We start from the raw sequence: 14,199 nt of genomic DNA, 5'->3' as shown, positions 1-14,199 counted from the left end.
AATCTCTTTACAAAGGTAGTTGGCAACTAAAAGGTTCTTTTCCAGTGAAACTGGGCTTGAGCTGAGCACTAAGATGAATATTACACTGATGAGGAAAACTAAGAAGTTTGTGAAGAAGAGATAGGTGAGGAGAAACAGAGGATCTGCAAGTTGCCTGCTCTGGCAGTTTACACCAACTTCTATGAGCAGTAGCTCAGCACTGTCTCTTGCAAGTTTTGTGTGAGAGCTGTGAGGACAGAAAATAGAGAAGGAGGGTACCCCACAGCAGCAATGGGATTGAGGTCAGTCAGTCCTAAGCAGGAGGTATCATTCCATGAGCTTGAACATCCCTGGGTTCCGATATGTGTTCCAAACTCGCCAGGCTTTCAGTCATTCTCCCTGGCACCCATTTTGCCTGCAACCAGTTGATTAGGTGGTGTTAGGTGATAGGTTGGATTTGATGATCTTGCAGGTCTTTTCCAACCTGGTTAATACTGTCATTCTGGTCTCATCTCCCAGGCAGCCAGCACCAGAACAAGAGGACACAGTCTCAGGCTGCGCCAGGGGAGGTTCAGGCTGGAGGTCAGGAGGAAGTTTTACACAGAGAGAGTGATTGCCCATTGGAATGGGCTGCCCAGGGAGGTGGTGGAATCGCCACCACTGGAGGTGTTCAGGAGGAGACTTGACAGGGTGATTGGTTGCATGGTTTAGTTGATTAGGTGGTGTTGGATGATAAGTTGGACATGATGATCTTGAAGGTCTCTTCCAACCTGGTCTGGTCTATTCTATTCTATTCTATTCTATTCTATTCTATTCTATTCTATTCTATTCTATTCTATTCTATTCATCAACTAGACCATGGCACTAAGTGCCTCATCCAATCTCTTCTTAAACACCTCCAGGGATGTTGACTCCACCACCTCGCTGGGCAGCACATTCCAATGGCCATTCACTCTTTCTGTGAAGAACTTCTCCCTAACATCCAGCCTAAACCTCCCCTGGCACAGCTTGAGACTGTGACCTCTTGTTCTGGTGCTGGTTGCCTGGGAGAAGAGACCAGCCCCCTCCTGGCTACAACCTCCCTTCAGGTAGCTGTAGAGAGCAATAAGGTCTCCTCTAAGCCTCCTCCAGGTTAAGCAGCCCCAGCTCCCTCAGCCTCTCCTCATAGGGCTCTGCTCCAGACCCCTCACCAGCTTTGTTGCCCTTCTTTGGACACATTCAAGCAACTCAACAACTTTCTTGAATTGAGGGGCCAAGCTCCAGTCTCAGTGAGGACCTCAAAAAATTCAACTGATATCCCTTTTTGTGACCTAACTAACTGTTGTTCTGGAATCTTATTAATAGAATTCCAGGGACTGGTTAGACTTCAATTGCTACATTGCAACTATGACAATGTTCTCTAAACTATCTATCTATCTATCTATCTATCTATCTATCTATCTATCTATCTATCTATATCTCTGTATATGCAAAAATTGAATATTTTTTAGCCTTTTCATTTTTTTCTGTTCTGTTTCTTTACCCCATTAAACTTCCTTTTCTGCCATTATTCTGTTTTGCTCCATCACTGTGATACTTCAAGCTACAAAATTAAATTGAGTGGTATGCTTATCACTAAATTAACAGCATCACAGAGCTCTTCTGGTCAGTTCTACTCTTTTAAAAATGCACTTCATGGGGGGCAATGCAAAAAAAATGCAGGTACATGTTTTCTGATTCCATATGAGAAGCATATTTGCATCGTATGTGATTGCTGATGAATGCCTTCAGAGGAGAATACACCTGAACATGAAAAGCAATGATGTGGGAAAGCATCACTATAATTGCTTCCAATTTCTTATGGACCCCTTCTAGATCATACCACCTTTCTCTGTCCACTTCTTTACATTAATACAGTTAATAATCCTGATCTCACATTTATCTATTGTAGAGGAGAGTAGAGACCTAAAGGCTGTACCTGCATGGAAGTGCATCTCATCCATGAGCAGGTCTTAGTCAGAGTGCCTCCCCCTGAGAGCTTTTTCTGCAGTGGTACATAAAGGAATTACTTTGTCTTCTGACAGTAGGTGATTTAATCTAAATTCTTATTATCAGAGATCCTGTGCTTGGCACAGAAAAATTGAATATTCACCTTAAAAAAATACTTGGGCTTGGCTCTGTGGCTTAGTAATGCACATCAGTAAAATCTCAATGCTATTACTCACACCAGTAAATGCTTTATTTAGCTTAATACTAAGTAGAACAATGTAGTTTTCAGAATTAAGACATCAGTCATTGTGGTCTAGATATTTCAGATATGTCACATGAAAAGGAGCAGCCCTCTCAGGGAAAATGACTGACACTCCATGATTGCCTACTATATGGTGTAACAGCTAACAGTTTCCTAGAGGTGGACTCAGATCCCTTCAGAATGTAACCCAGGTGTCCTATGTCCAAATTTTCTAGTTGGTGAGCTGTGCTCCAAATGCTGAGGGCTGACTCACATCTGCTCTCATTTTGTATGGAGCCCAGTTATCATGTGGGAAAGGTAAGGCAGCATCTGGTTTGTTGACTACAGCTGCTCAGGGAATCATTGGTGAATTTGTGGGACCTTTGCCAAGGAGAAATTGAGCACTTCTGGATCTAAAGTGTTTTCTTCAGGGTGAGTTGGCAGCTTAAACAGGATTTGTGGTTTTTCAGTTACAGCTGTTAGGTGCTCCTTAGATAGTCCGGTACACCCTCTATTAGATTAAACAGCATATGGATCTTAAGGGGTTTGCCTACGGGTGACTCTAGTGAGGTTTCCGTGCTTGGGGCATAGCCCACAGGTAGGCTGTTCCTTGACAAAGGTGTGGGCAGCCATCACATCAAGGCAGGCTGGCCCTGTGTGCATCATGTCTCATAGCCTTTGCTCAGCTACCCTTGGGGCTGTGATGCAGCACAGTCAGGAGGGCTTGAAAGCAGACAGCAAATAGAATAGAATAGAATAGAATAGAATAGAATAGAATAGAATAGAATAGAATAGAATAGAATAGAATAGAATAGAATAGAGTAGAGTAGAGTAGAGTAGAGTAGAGCAGAGCAGAGTAGAGTAGACCAGGTTGGAAGATCCAACCTATCATCCCACACCACCTAATCAACTAAACCATGCAACCAAGCACCCTATCAAGTCTCCTCCTGAACACCTCCAATGAGGGTGTCTCCACCACCTCCCTGGGCAGCCCATTCCAATCGTCAATCACTCTCTCTGTGTAGAACTTTCATCTTACCTCCAGCCTAAGCCTCCCCTGGCGCAGCTTGAGACTGTGTCCTCTTATTCTGGTGCTGGTTGCCTGGGAGAAGAGACCAACTTCCACCTGTCTACAACCTCCCTTGAGGTAGTTGTAGAGAGCAATAAGGTCACCCCTGAGTCTCTTCTTCTCCAGGCTAAGCAACCCCAGCTCCCTCAGCCTCTCCTCATACTGACACCAGGAAGTGCAAGCACTTAAGTTTCAGTCTTTCAAAGTTAGGGTCATTGTAATTCCCTTGTATTTAATCAAGAATCAACCAGGTTGGAAAAGACCTGAGACATCATCAAGTCCAACCTATTATCTAATACCCAATACCTCATGACAACTAAACCATGGCTCCAAGTGGCACATCCAATCCTTTTTTGAACACCTCCAGGGATAGTGACTCCACAATATTCCTGGGCAGCACATTCCAATGGCTAATTACTCTGTCTGTGAAGAACTTTATTCTCATCTCGAGCCCTGGTGCACCTTCAGACTGTGTAATCTTGTTCTGGTGCTGGTTGCCTGGGAGAAGAGATCAAGCCCACCTGGCTACAACCTCCTTCCAGGTAGTTGTAAATCAGCCAGTATCAGCTAATGGGGTACATGCTGCTGGTAAATAACATAACCCCTGTCACAGTGAAGATTTTAATCTAAATTTTTTTTAAAACCTTTTCATTTTCCAGGGACATTGCTTGTCAGGTACCTTGGTCCCAGCACAAGCAACCTGAGACAGAGACAGACAGATCCATTAAGCATAGAAATGAGTAGATTCAGATTGGATGTTAGGAAGAAGTTCTTGCCCCTGAGGTTGGTGAGACACTGGCACAGGTTGCCCAGGGAGGTGGTGGAAGCCTCATCCCTGGAGGTTTTTAAGGCCAGGCTGGATGTGGCTCTGGGCAACCTGCTCTAGTGTGAGGTGTCCCTGCCCATGGCAGGAGGGGTGGAATTAGATGATCCTTGAGGTCCCTTCCAACCCTAACAATTCTACAATTCTATGATACTTTTTGCACAACCCAATGCTGCATGCATTTTGTGGCATGTGGGGAGGAACAGCTGAGCTGGGCAGCCCAGCTTTATTTGACTATGTTGAAACAGACCCCAAACAAATCCCACGCTCATGAAAGCTGGCTTAACTTCCACTGATCTTAATAACAGCTACACAAGTACATCAAAGTAGTAGAATTGGGCCCCATGAAAGGCAAGAAATAACCCATTTATGGGTCTCATTGTAAGGTATTAGCAGTTTAAAATTACAGTCATTGTGTGGCACAAAGAACATTCTGAACAACCCATTCCCTTATGGATGTGATTTAAAATTAATTCATTCTTCCGCCTCACTCCATTATTGCCAGCAAACCAGTGATGTGGAATTACTTATTTCTAAGCCATATGGTCTTCTGAGGACAGATACTTCCTTAGCTCACTCTAATTAATACATTTCATGTATCAGAGGTTCACTCTGATTTTTAATTTTTTTGTTAACTAAACCGAACATAGAGGAAAAGTTTATTCTGCAATTAGGCGTCAGGGATGCATTTTGCTTTCTCATTTCCTATTTAGTTTAGAATCAAAGAGGCTTCCACAACCTGCCATGTCAAGGCATTCTAGCAAAGCATTAGAGTATGCTGGAGAAGAGATCAAATGGTACTAAAGCCCTGTTTTTCACGCTTCCACCTAAAAATGGGATTCATTAAAAGGATTTCTTGTGACAGAGTCACTTCTGCACACGGCTGTGTGAAAAGCAAGGATCCAGACCTTGCTGACTTATTTAGCAAAGATTGCTTGATTTTCCTAACAGCTCAGGGGTTTGGTTTGGTTTTTTTTTCCCCTGCTGTTTTGTTTCCTGCTGTCAAGATCACAAAAATTGTAGCCCATTATGCTTCATCTAACCGATACCAAGCTGAACAAAATAGAGGCAGGCATGGCAAGAGGGGCAAAATATCACTTTAGCAGTTGATTTATAACATTTGTAAAGACCAATTTCAGTGTCCTGAATTGAGGAACATTTAAAAATTATTTCCTGCAAAGTATTTTTATATGAAAAATAATAAATCTATGTCATTCTTAGGTGGAATTTGATAGTACAAGAATGCAAGTACCAGTATCAATGGGTGTGTAAACTAGATCAAGTAAGCCCCTCGTGAATTCACACATTCCCCTTCAAATATGTTTTTGCTGCCTTTCCACTGTTTTGTATCTTATTAACCAAGTGCTGTTTCCATCTTCCTTTTACTTTATCTATGTAATTGCCCTCTCTGGGAGCATAGTGTTTCACAGAAGACCTTTCCCTGCCACTGGGCACTATTGACATCCCATTTTGAAGGCTATGCCAACAACTAGTGGGGGGAAAATGAGAAGTCCAGCTGTAACTGCAAATGGACTACTTAAGTCTGAATTCCCTCCACCTGTTTTCTTGCCTCTGAAATAAAATAATTTTGATGTTTGGCTGTGTCAGATAGCTCTGTAACAAAATGCAAAGTGGAAAGCAAACTCTTCCATATCAAATCTATTGACCTTCACTACCAGTGAAGACTAAGACTTCTGAAAAGGCCTGACAAGTATGTGGAGGTTTAAGTGTGCAGACATTTTGGACCTCTCCACACTCCTGCATCAGTATGTATTTATTTACTTATTTATTTTTAGGCAATTGATAGTTCTGCACACATGCTGGAAACCTTGCAACTGTGACCCAAGTGAAGACAGGAAAGATTGCTTGGCAATTGCACTGAAGCAGATTAAGAACACCCACTCAGTCTACCGATGCAAGTCATCCTTGCAACTCATAGCATCCTTCTCAGAAGCAGTGACTGCAAATATCACTCCCACTAAGTCCTCTGCAGCTCTTAAAGTTAATCCCAGAGCCAAATTTTTTCTCCCTTACCTCTGAATATGGATGTCTACAGAGAGAGTTAAGTGAACAGAAATAATGCAATCCAAATTTCCATCACACCTGATAAAGGCATAACCTCCTGACACAGACATGGCCTTAGAACACATTGCCTTTTCCTGACAGTTCTGTGCAAAGATTTTACACTCTGTGCCTTTTGGCTATCATCTCTGCCTCTAATAATTCATCCTCCCACAAGGCTAAAGAGAATACTGATGAGCACAATATTAAGAAAGAAAACTGCACTATCAGAACCTGCAGGGAAAGAAAGCATGACATATGTTTGGATGACCCAAATGACAGTAATTTGGTCATTCCACAGAGATGCATAGCTGTGCATATTTGTATTTGTTAACACAATTTCCTGAGCTCTTTAAAAGTTGCAGTTAGTGTTCCACATTTCCTTAAAAAACAATTTATTTCTAGCCTTTAGGTAAGCTCACAAAATAGCTGACAGCTTTCTGCATATCTGCAGTATACTTAGATCATAATCCCATTTTCAGGAAGCATCTGTACCAGCCTCCCTATGCTCATAATGATAAAATAATTATGTTAGTGTTAAAATTCATCCTTTGCCAGTAACAAGCAAAAGAAAACCTGAATTATCCTTAGGCTAAGGTTCACAATCTGTTTAAACTGGCCTTTCATGGAACAAGTAAACAGCTTTGATTATCTGGGCAAATAATCAAAGTGTTCTTAGATCTGGGGGCAAGGTTATATTAATCATATCCTACCTTTAGAGAAGATCCAGTTCTATCAATCATTTAATGAAAAGACAGGGGTGCTTACTCCATAATTTCCCTCAATTTAAGAAGAACATTGAGACTCTTGAATGTGTCTAGAGAAGGGCAACAAGGCTGGGAAGAGGTCTCAAGCACAGCCCTATGAGGAGAGGCTGAGGGAGCTGGTGTGGCTTAGCCTAGAGAAGAGGATACTCAGGGCAGAACTTATTGCTGTCTACAACTACCTGAAAGGAGGTTGTAGCCAGGTGGGGGCTTGGTCTTTTCTCTCATGCAATCAGCACCAGAACAAGAGGATAGAGTATCAAGCTGCACCAGGGGAAGTTTAGGCTCGAGGTGAGGAGAAAGTTCTTCACAGAGTTGTTAGCTATTGGAATGTGCTGTCCAGGGAGGTGGTGGAGTCATCATCCCTGGAGGTGTTCATAAAGGGATTGGATGTGGCATTTGGTGCCATTTAGTTGTCATGAGGTATTGGGTTACAAGTTGGACTTGATGATCTTTCAGGTCTTTTCCAACCTTATTGGTTCTATGATTCTATGAACACTTATTACTTCACAGATTTTGAAAATATGATGGGTGTCATAATATCAATTCTGTGAAGCTGGAGCTTCCAAATAACAAATCACTGAGGGTCAGTTTATAGCAATCAGCAAAAAGTACTGAATATGTAAGTGCACCACCTGCATTTGTCACAAACAGGCCTACAATACGTACATCTAGGATGCATGGCGCGTGCCAGAGGCATGTAGAGCTTCACTGTAACTGGCAAAGTAGCTTTGGATTTATCCTGAGTCATCTTAAAAAAAGAGAGGGCCCTGCACCACTAAGATTAATGATTTGGACTAAAAACCCTTTCTCATTTCTCCCCATTGCCAGTAAATCTGCTCCAGAACTCATTTGCACAATATTTAAGCATTGGTCAGTTGGTACTCTACCAAACCTGAGATTTATTGAGGACTACAGTTCTGGTGGTTTTGTCTTGTCACAGGCTTCCAAATATCTTATGCAGTGCTATATTTATTGCATTACAGGCCCACTACAGCTTTACAGTAATTTCTATTATATGAACTCAGAGGAGAAAGAAGCTAGAAATAAATATACTGCCACTTTTCCAGAGGTATTGTTCAAAATGCTAAACTTGCCACCTGAAATTTGAGGCACTGGGAACTAAATCATATAATAATATAAATCTGGCATCATGTAATATAAGTGCCTTGACATTATCCCTGTGGACTTAGAACAAAGACCATGATGTTATATTACTTGTAACAAAGGTAATTAAGTGAAATGCAAATTCAGCAAGCTTGAATTTTAGTTGATTATTTATTAGTAGATACCTTTGTGACTGATTATAAATGGCTGGGTGAAACCTCTGTTCCCCATCCTCTTTTTAATTGACTTCTTGCATGAAGAGGCTGAGAGATACAGAATTATCCAGGTTGGAAAAGACCTTCGAGATCATCAAGTCCAAACTATCACCCAACACCATCTATTCAACTAAACAACAGCACTAAGTGCCTCATCCAGTCTCTTCTTAAACACTTCCGGTGATGGAGACTCCACCACCTCCCTGGGCAGCCCACTCCCATGACCAATCTCTCTTTCTGTGAAGAATTTCTTCCAAACATCCAGCCTAAACCTCCCCTGATGCAGCTTGAGACTGTGCTCTGTTGCTACCTTTCAGGTAGTTGTAGATGGCAAGAAGGTCTCCCCTGAGCCTCCTCTTCTCCAGGCTAAGCAACCCAAGCTCCCTCAGCCTCTGTTCATAGGGCTTGTGCTCCAAACTCCTCTCCAGCTTTGGTGCCCTTCTCTGGACACGTTCCAGCAAGTCAACATCTTCCCTAAACTGAGTGGCCCAGGGAGTGGGAAGCTATTAGCAGCTCCCCTGTTTTTTGGCCAGGGCACTTCTTGAGCTGTTTATAAATTGTAAATACCTGTAAATATTGTAAATCCTGTATATTGTGTTCACATTGTAAATACTGTATATATTCATTGTACTCCATTGTAGATTGTAGTTTTGCTTGTAGAAATACAGCTTCATCTGCTTTCAACTGGGCTGGTCTGGCAATTTAATGCTGGGAGGAATTTTCAACTCACCACACCTTCAAACATGCAGAGTGGGCTTGCTTAGATAGGAATTCTCTCGCAACAAGTCTTGTCTTACTAAGACATTCTTTGTTCTTTCTGGTATAGCTTGTGTTTCATAAAGCATCAGTGGTCACATGAGTGCATGCTAATGTGTGTATCAGTTTCAAAAGATCTTCTCGCTGTCACAGCTGCAGACAGGTTTGGAAAACAAACATTCAGAACTCATGAAAGCTAAGAGTAAACATATTACACAAGCCACTGTCTGCTTTGATTTAGATTCCCATGATTTCAAAAACAGTCTCATGACTGATTTAAATCTCTCGGTATTTGAATGTGTAGAATTGACCCTTATTTGCAACCTGAACCAGGGACCACACCAATCAATAGAAAAGAGACCTGGGAGTGTAAAGTAAGTTTGGTTCAAAGTGATGGGAACACAGATATCAGATTAATATAAAGTGCCACATATGCGGGAACATAGAAAACATAGACATTATACAGATTATTTATCATCCAGCTTGTCCTAAGGATTTTCCTTTGCCCAGTACCAGTCCAACCTCTGCTCTGTTGTTGCTTCTTGGCTTAAATAGTGAACTGTCCTGAAGCAGAGGGAAAAAGGATATTGAGTCCATCCGTAACACCTCTCAATAAACCATGAAAGAGGTATTAGTTTCATAGTTTCATAGTTTCATAGTATTGGTTCTGCCACCAGCATATTAAAGTATCTGGTTTCATTAGAATTTGATAGCATTTTTTTGTTGTTCTATTATTTCACTGTATTTTATTGAAAGGAAAAAGAATTGAAGGTATTTAAAAATACATTCCCATTGTAGCAAAAAGGTATTTACATTGGCTTTCTGCTTCTGCACTTCTGTTTCACAGTTAAAATTTCTCAGACTGCGAGTAGGCTTTACTTTTCACTTAGAAAGGGTTGGTATAGATTTTCCTTAAATCACCTGTGGATCTTCCTCCTTTTGTTTCTGTGTTTGTGTGTTTCCACAATAGGAAATTAGTCTCAGAACCAATGGTGAAATACCCATTTATTTAAGTGGGATAATAACATCTGCCTTCCATTCAATCTTTGCTGTCTGACATCCCAGAGGTGTCTAAGCTTTTGCAAGTGGACAACATGAAGCATTTTTTTTTTCTTTGAAGACTAAGTTAATGACTTGGTTTAGTATTTAAAGCCTCCTGAGAAATTCTGTGAAGGACCTCATTGAAAAGCTTCTTGAAATAAATGCCAGGACTCTCCCTTACATCAACAGATGAGATCAACCCTCACATCTCTTAGCAACATTATAAACAGTACTAGACCCAAACTGCAGAATGTGGTATTTCAGAACTCACTGCAGTGTATCTCCAGTTACCTCAGTCAATTTATTTCCTGTGGGGCATATGAGAAGTTCAGCCAAGCTATTGTCATTATCTATTCCTGTAAATTATTGATATCTGGAATGCTGATGCTTCAGGCTATGTTACAGTAAGTATTAAAGCTTCCTGCAGTATTATTTTTCTTGCTAGCTCTTGTCCCATATTTTGGTCTTGTCCACTTCTAGAATGAGTAGTGATGGGCTATGACTGGCAGATCATTGTTGTTTGTAGCTATATGATCATTTGTGTTCATTTCAGGAATGTCAGAAAAAATGCAATGTTAATAATTGATTTCAAGCAGGAGAAGGCAACACTTTCTTTTAACAGAAATATCTTTACAGCTACAGTAAATTTTACTTTACAAATTTGAAAGTGTGTGCTTACCTCTCTGTACAAGCCAAGACATGCTTTTGCTAGGATCCAGCAGCATCTCTCCCACTTTTCTCTCTGCTGTGTTGTCTAGAGAAAAGCAAGAGCTATGGCATTCTCTGCTGTTATCATGGAGCAGAGAGCAGTAGGTTTAAGCTGTCTGTCTAGGTCTGGAAGGAAGGAGGTGGATGTTGTTTTGCTAGGAGGAGAATGGCCACTGCAGATTAGGGAGGATCCTCTCTCTCACAAAACAAAACCAAACAAGCAAAACCCCCACCCCAAAACAAAATAATAAACAAACAAACAAACAAACAACCCCCCCAAAAAAAAACACCCAAAAAACAAGAACAAAATCAAACCAGCAAAGCAAAGCTTTCAGAGCCCTTCTGAAATGTGCTGTTGACCTCATACAGTAACACCAGGGTTCTGACAGAGTACACTTCCAGCAGGGTGCAAAACCATGTGTGCCTGAGAAGCCTGAAAGCACAGTAGAAAGTAATTATTATGTGTAAAGCTTCTGGGACATATTATTCAATCCTCTTTTTCCACAGAGTTTTATCATCTCCTGTCAAGGAGAACATATTACAGAAATCCAGCGCTCTGTGGGTCTGCAGACCTCTTCAGTAGATATAAATACTGAAACTTTGGGGATAGTAGAGTACTGAGGAACTCATTTCACCCTGTAAGAGTACTTGGATCTCAAAAGCTTGTGATCTTGGGTGATTTATTTCAAGTCATACCGAAGCCTGTAGGTGAACTGATCCATGACGTTTTTACGAGGCTGAAGCTGGTGTTATGTTAGGCTGCCCTTTCCCTGGTAACCCATGCTCAGATGGCAAGGAGCTCTGGTCCCAAGGAAAGCATTTAAGTACAGCATGGAGTATGGACATAAAGCCCATAAACACAGGGCTTTCCTTAATTTCACAGGGATTCAGATTACATGTGATCTTTGCTGGGATCTTCTGTCTGCTCCCCAGTTAGAAGAAAGCATGAAATCAGCTCCAGAGTGCCGATAATCTCCCTGAATGTTTTGAATGTTTTGGGGATTGCAAGTTGCCCATGTATGTTCCCAAAGCCCCAGCCATGTCCTTGCAAACAGTTTGTATTTTTCCCTTGGCACCATCCTGCCTTCTACCCTCCTGTATCTCTGTGCTATCTGTCCTGATCCAGAAACCCAGTGAGCTCTATCTGTGAGCTGCAGGGGAAAGGGGAACATTGCTGTGGAAGTAACAGCTCCTGACATTCAACTCAAGGAGTGGGAAGTCTGCCATCACACCTTCTGCTAATACAGAGAAAGCTTTGAGGCTTGTATTACACACTTAGTGCTGAAAGTCAGGCTTGAGGATTACACAGGAAGCTGACCTGGGCTACCCCATGGTCACAGCACAGGAGGACATCTCACGACACAATCATATGCTGAGGTTGACATGGTGGCTCGTGAGTCAGACCTCTCTTTAAAGAGAGTGGCAGGTCTTTTGAATGGTGTTTAGTAGCAATCCGTTTTTAGCTTATTCATCTTGCAGAACACTCATTCAGTTCTGTGTTGCTTTATTTGATGTAATAGAGGCAGTCTTTAACTCACACTTGATGATGCCAGCTGTCTGGATGACACTCTCCTTTTTGACCACTCTTTACGGTATTCCCCCTCTTCTTTTCCTCTCTCAACTTGCTTATCCTTGCCAGTGTATATGATTATTAGAAGAGTTTCTTTCATCTTGCATTTATCTTTTCACTTTACAAGAGCTGAATATGCTTACAAGGATCCAGGTCCTTCAGTGCTAAAGAGGCAAAGAAAAAAAGGAAATTATTCACTATTTTTATGGTATCAGAATTAAACTATGCCTTGCCAGGCTTGCTTAGCTGGCACTAGGAAGATTAATCCACCCACGTTTGGCTTACTCAAGTTACAGACTGTTTACGCTAACAATTTGGAGAAAATGACACCAGTGGTCTCCAAGAAGTGAAGTGCCAACACAACAGATTTTAAAATCTGCAAGTAACAAAGAGATGAGCCTCAGTAGGAAATGAAAGCCTTGCATGCTGGATTAATAAAGAGAAAACTCTTCACGGTGTATAAAATACAACGTGCGTGCAGGAACTGCTTGCTAATCCAAAGCTGTAGCAGAGCTAAAAAGTTTGGCTTTTTCCATTGCTAAACATCTAGGAAGCCCAGAGACACTGGTGTATTAAGGTGGTCCTTCAAATTGGCATTTCCTTACATATATATACTGGAGTGAGTGCAGAGGAGGGCAAGGAGGCTGAAGGGCCTGGAAAATAATCCTTATGAGGAGTGACTGAAGGAGCTGGGGATGGTTAGTTTGGAGAAGAGGAGGCTGAGGGGAGACCTCATTGCTCCACCTGAAAGGAGGTTGTGGAGAGGCTGGTGCTGGTCTCTTCTCCCAGGTAAATAGTGATAGAAGAAGAAGGAATGGCTTCAAGCTTCGACTGGGTAGGTTTAGACTGGACATTAGGAAAACAAATTTCGCAGCAAGAGTGGTAAGGCACTGGAATGTGCTGCCCAGGGAGGTGGTTGAGTCACCCACCCCAGATGTGTTTCAAGGTGTTTTTGATGTGGTTCTCGGGCATACGGTTTAGGGTGAAATTTGCAGAGCAGGGTTATTGGTTGGACTTGGTGGTCCTAAGGGTCTTTTCCAACCTGCATGTTTCTGTGATAATAGTCTTTTTCTAATCAAATGTCCATTTAAATCCAAATACTGCAGGTGCTTCAGCACATGCCAAACTCAACTTTTGTACATAAATATTTGCAAAATTATGGCCTGAAAGTATATATATATATATATATATATATATATATATATATTTTAACCTTATAGTCCTGACCTTGCCTAAGAGAAGAGTGCCAAACAGAGAGGGACCTGGAGGGGGGTGCTGATTGACAGCCGCCTAAACATGAGCCAGCAGTGTGCCCAGGTGGTCAGGAAGGCCAATGGCATCCTGGCTTGCATCAAGAATAGTGTGGCCAGCAGGAGCAGGGAAGTCATAGTGCCCCTGTACTCTGCATTGGTTAGGCCACACCTTGAGTACTGTGTCCAGTTCTGGGCCTGTCAGTTTAAGAAGGACATTGAGACACTTGAACTTGTCCAGAGAAGGGCAACGAGGCTGGGGAGAGGCCTTGAGCACAAGCCCTATGAGAAAAGGCTGAGGGAGCTGGGATTGTTTAACCTGGAGAAGAGGAGGCTCAGGGGTGACCTCATTGCCCTCTACAACTCCCTGAAGGGAGGTTGTAGCCAGGTGAGGGTTGGTCTCTTCTCCCAGGCAGCCAGCACCAGAACAAGAGGACACAGTCTCAGGCTGCACCAGGGGAAGTTTAGGCTGGAGGTGAGGAGAAAGTTCTTCACTAAGAGAGTCATTCGTCATTGGAATGTGCTGCCCAGGGAGGTGGTGGAGTCACCATTCCTGGAGGTGTTCAAGAGAGGACTGGACGTGGCACTTGGTGCCATGGTCTAGTCATGACGTCTGTGGTGACAGGTTGGGCTTGATGATCTTTGAG

The sequence above is a fragment of the Melanerpes formicivorus genome, unplaced genomic scaffold, assembly GCF_026170545.1.
Source record: "Melanerpes formicivorus ecotype bairdi unplaced genomic scaffold, bMelFor1.0.p_v2 SCAF_15, whole genome shotgun sequence".
Classification (NCBI taxonomy): domain Eukaryota; kingdom Metazoa; phylum Chordata; class Aves; order Piciformes; family Picidae; genus Melanerpes; species Melanerpes formicivorus.
The sequence above is the reverse complement of the archived record's forward strand: the minus strand, read 5'-3'. Positions refer to the sequence as shown.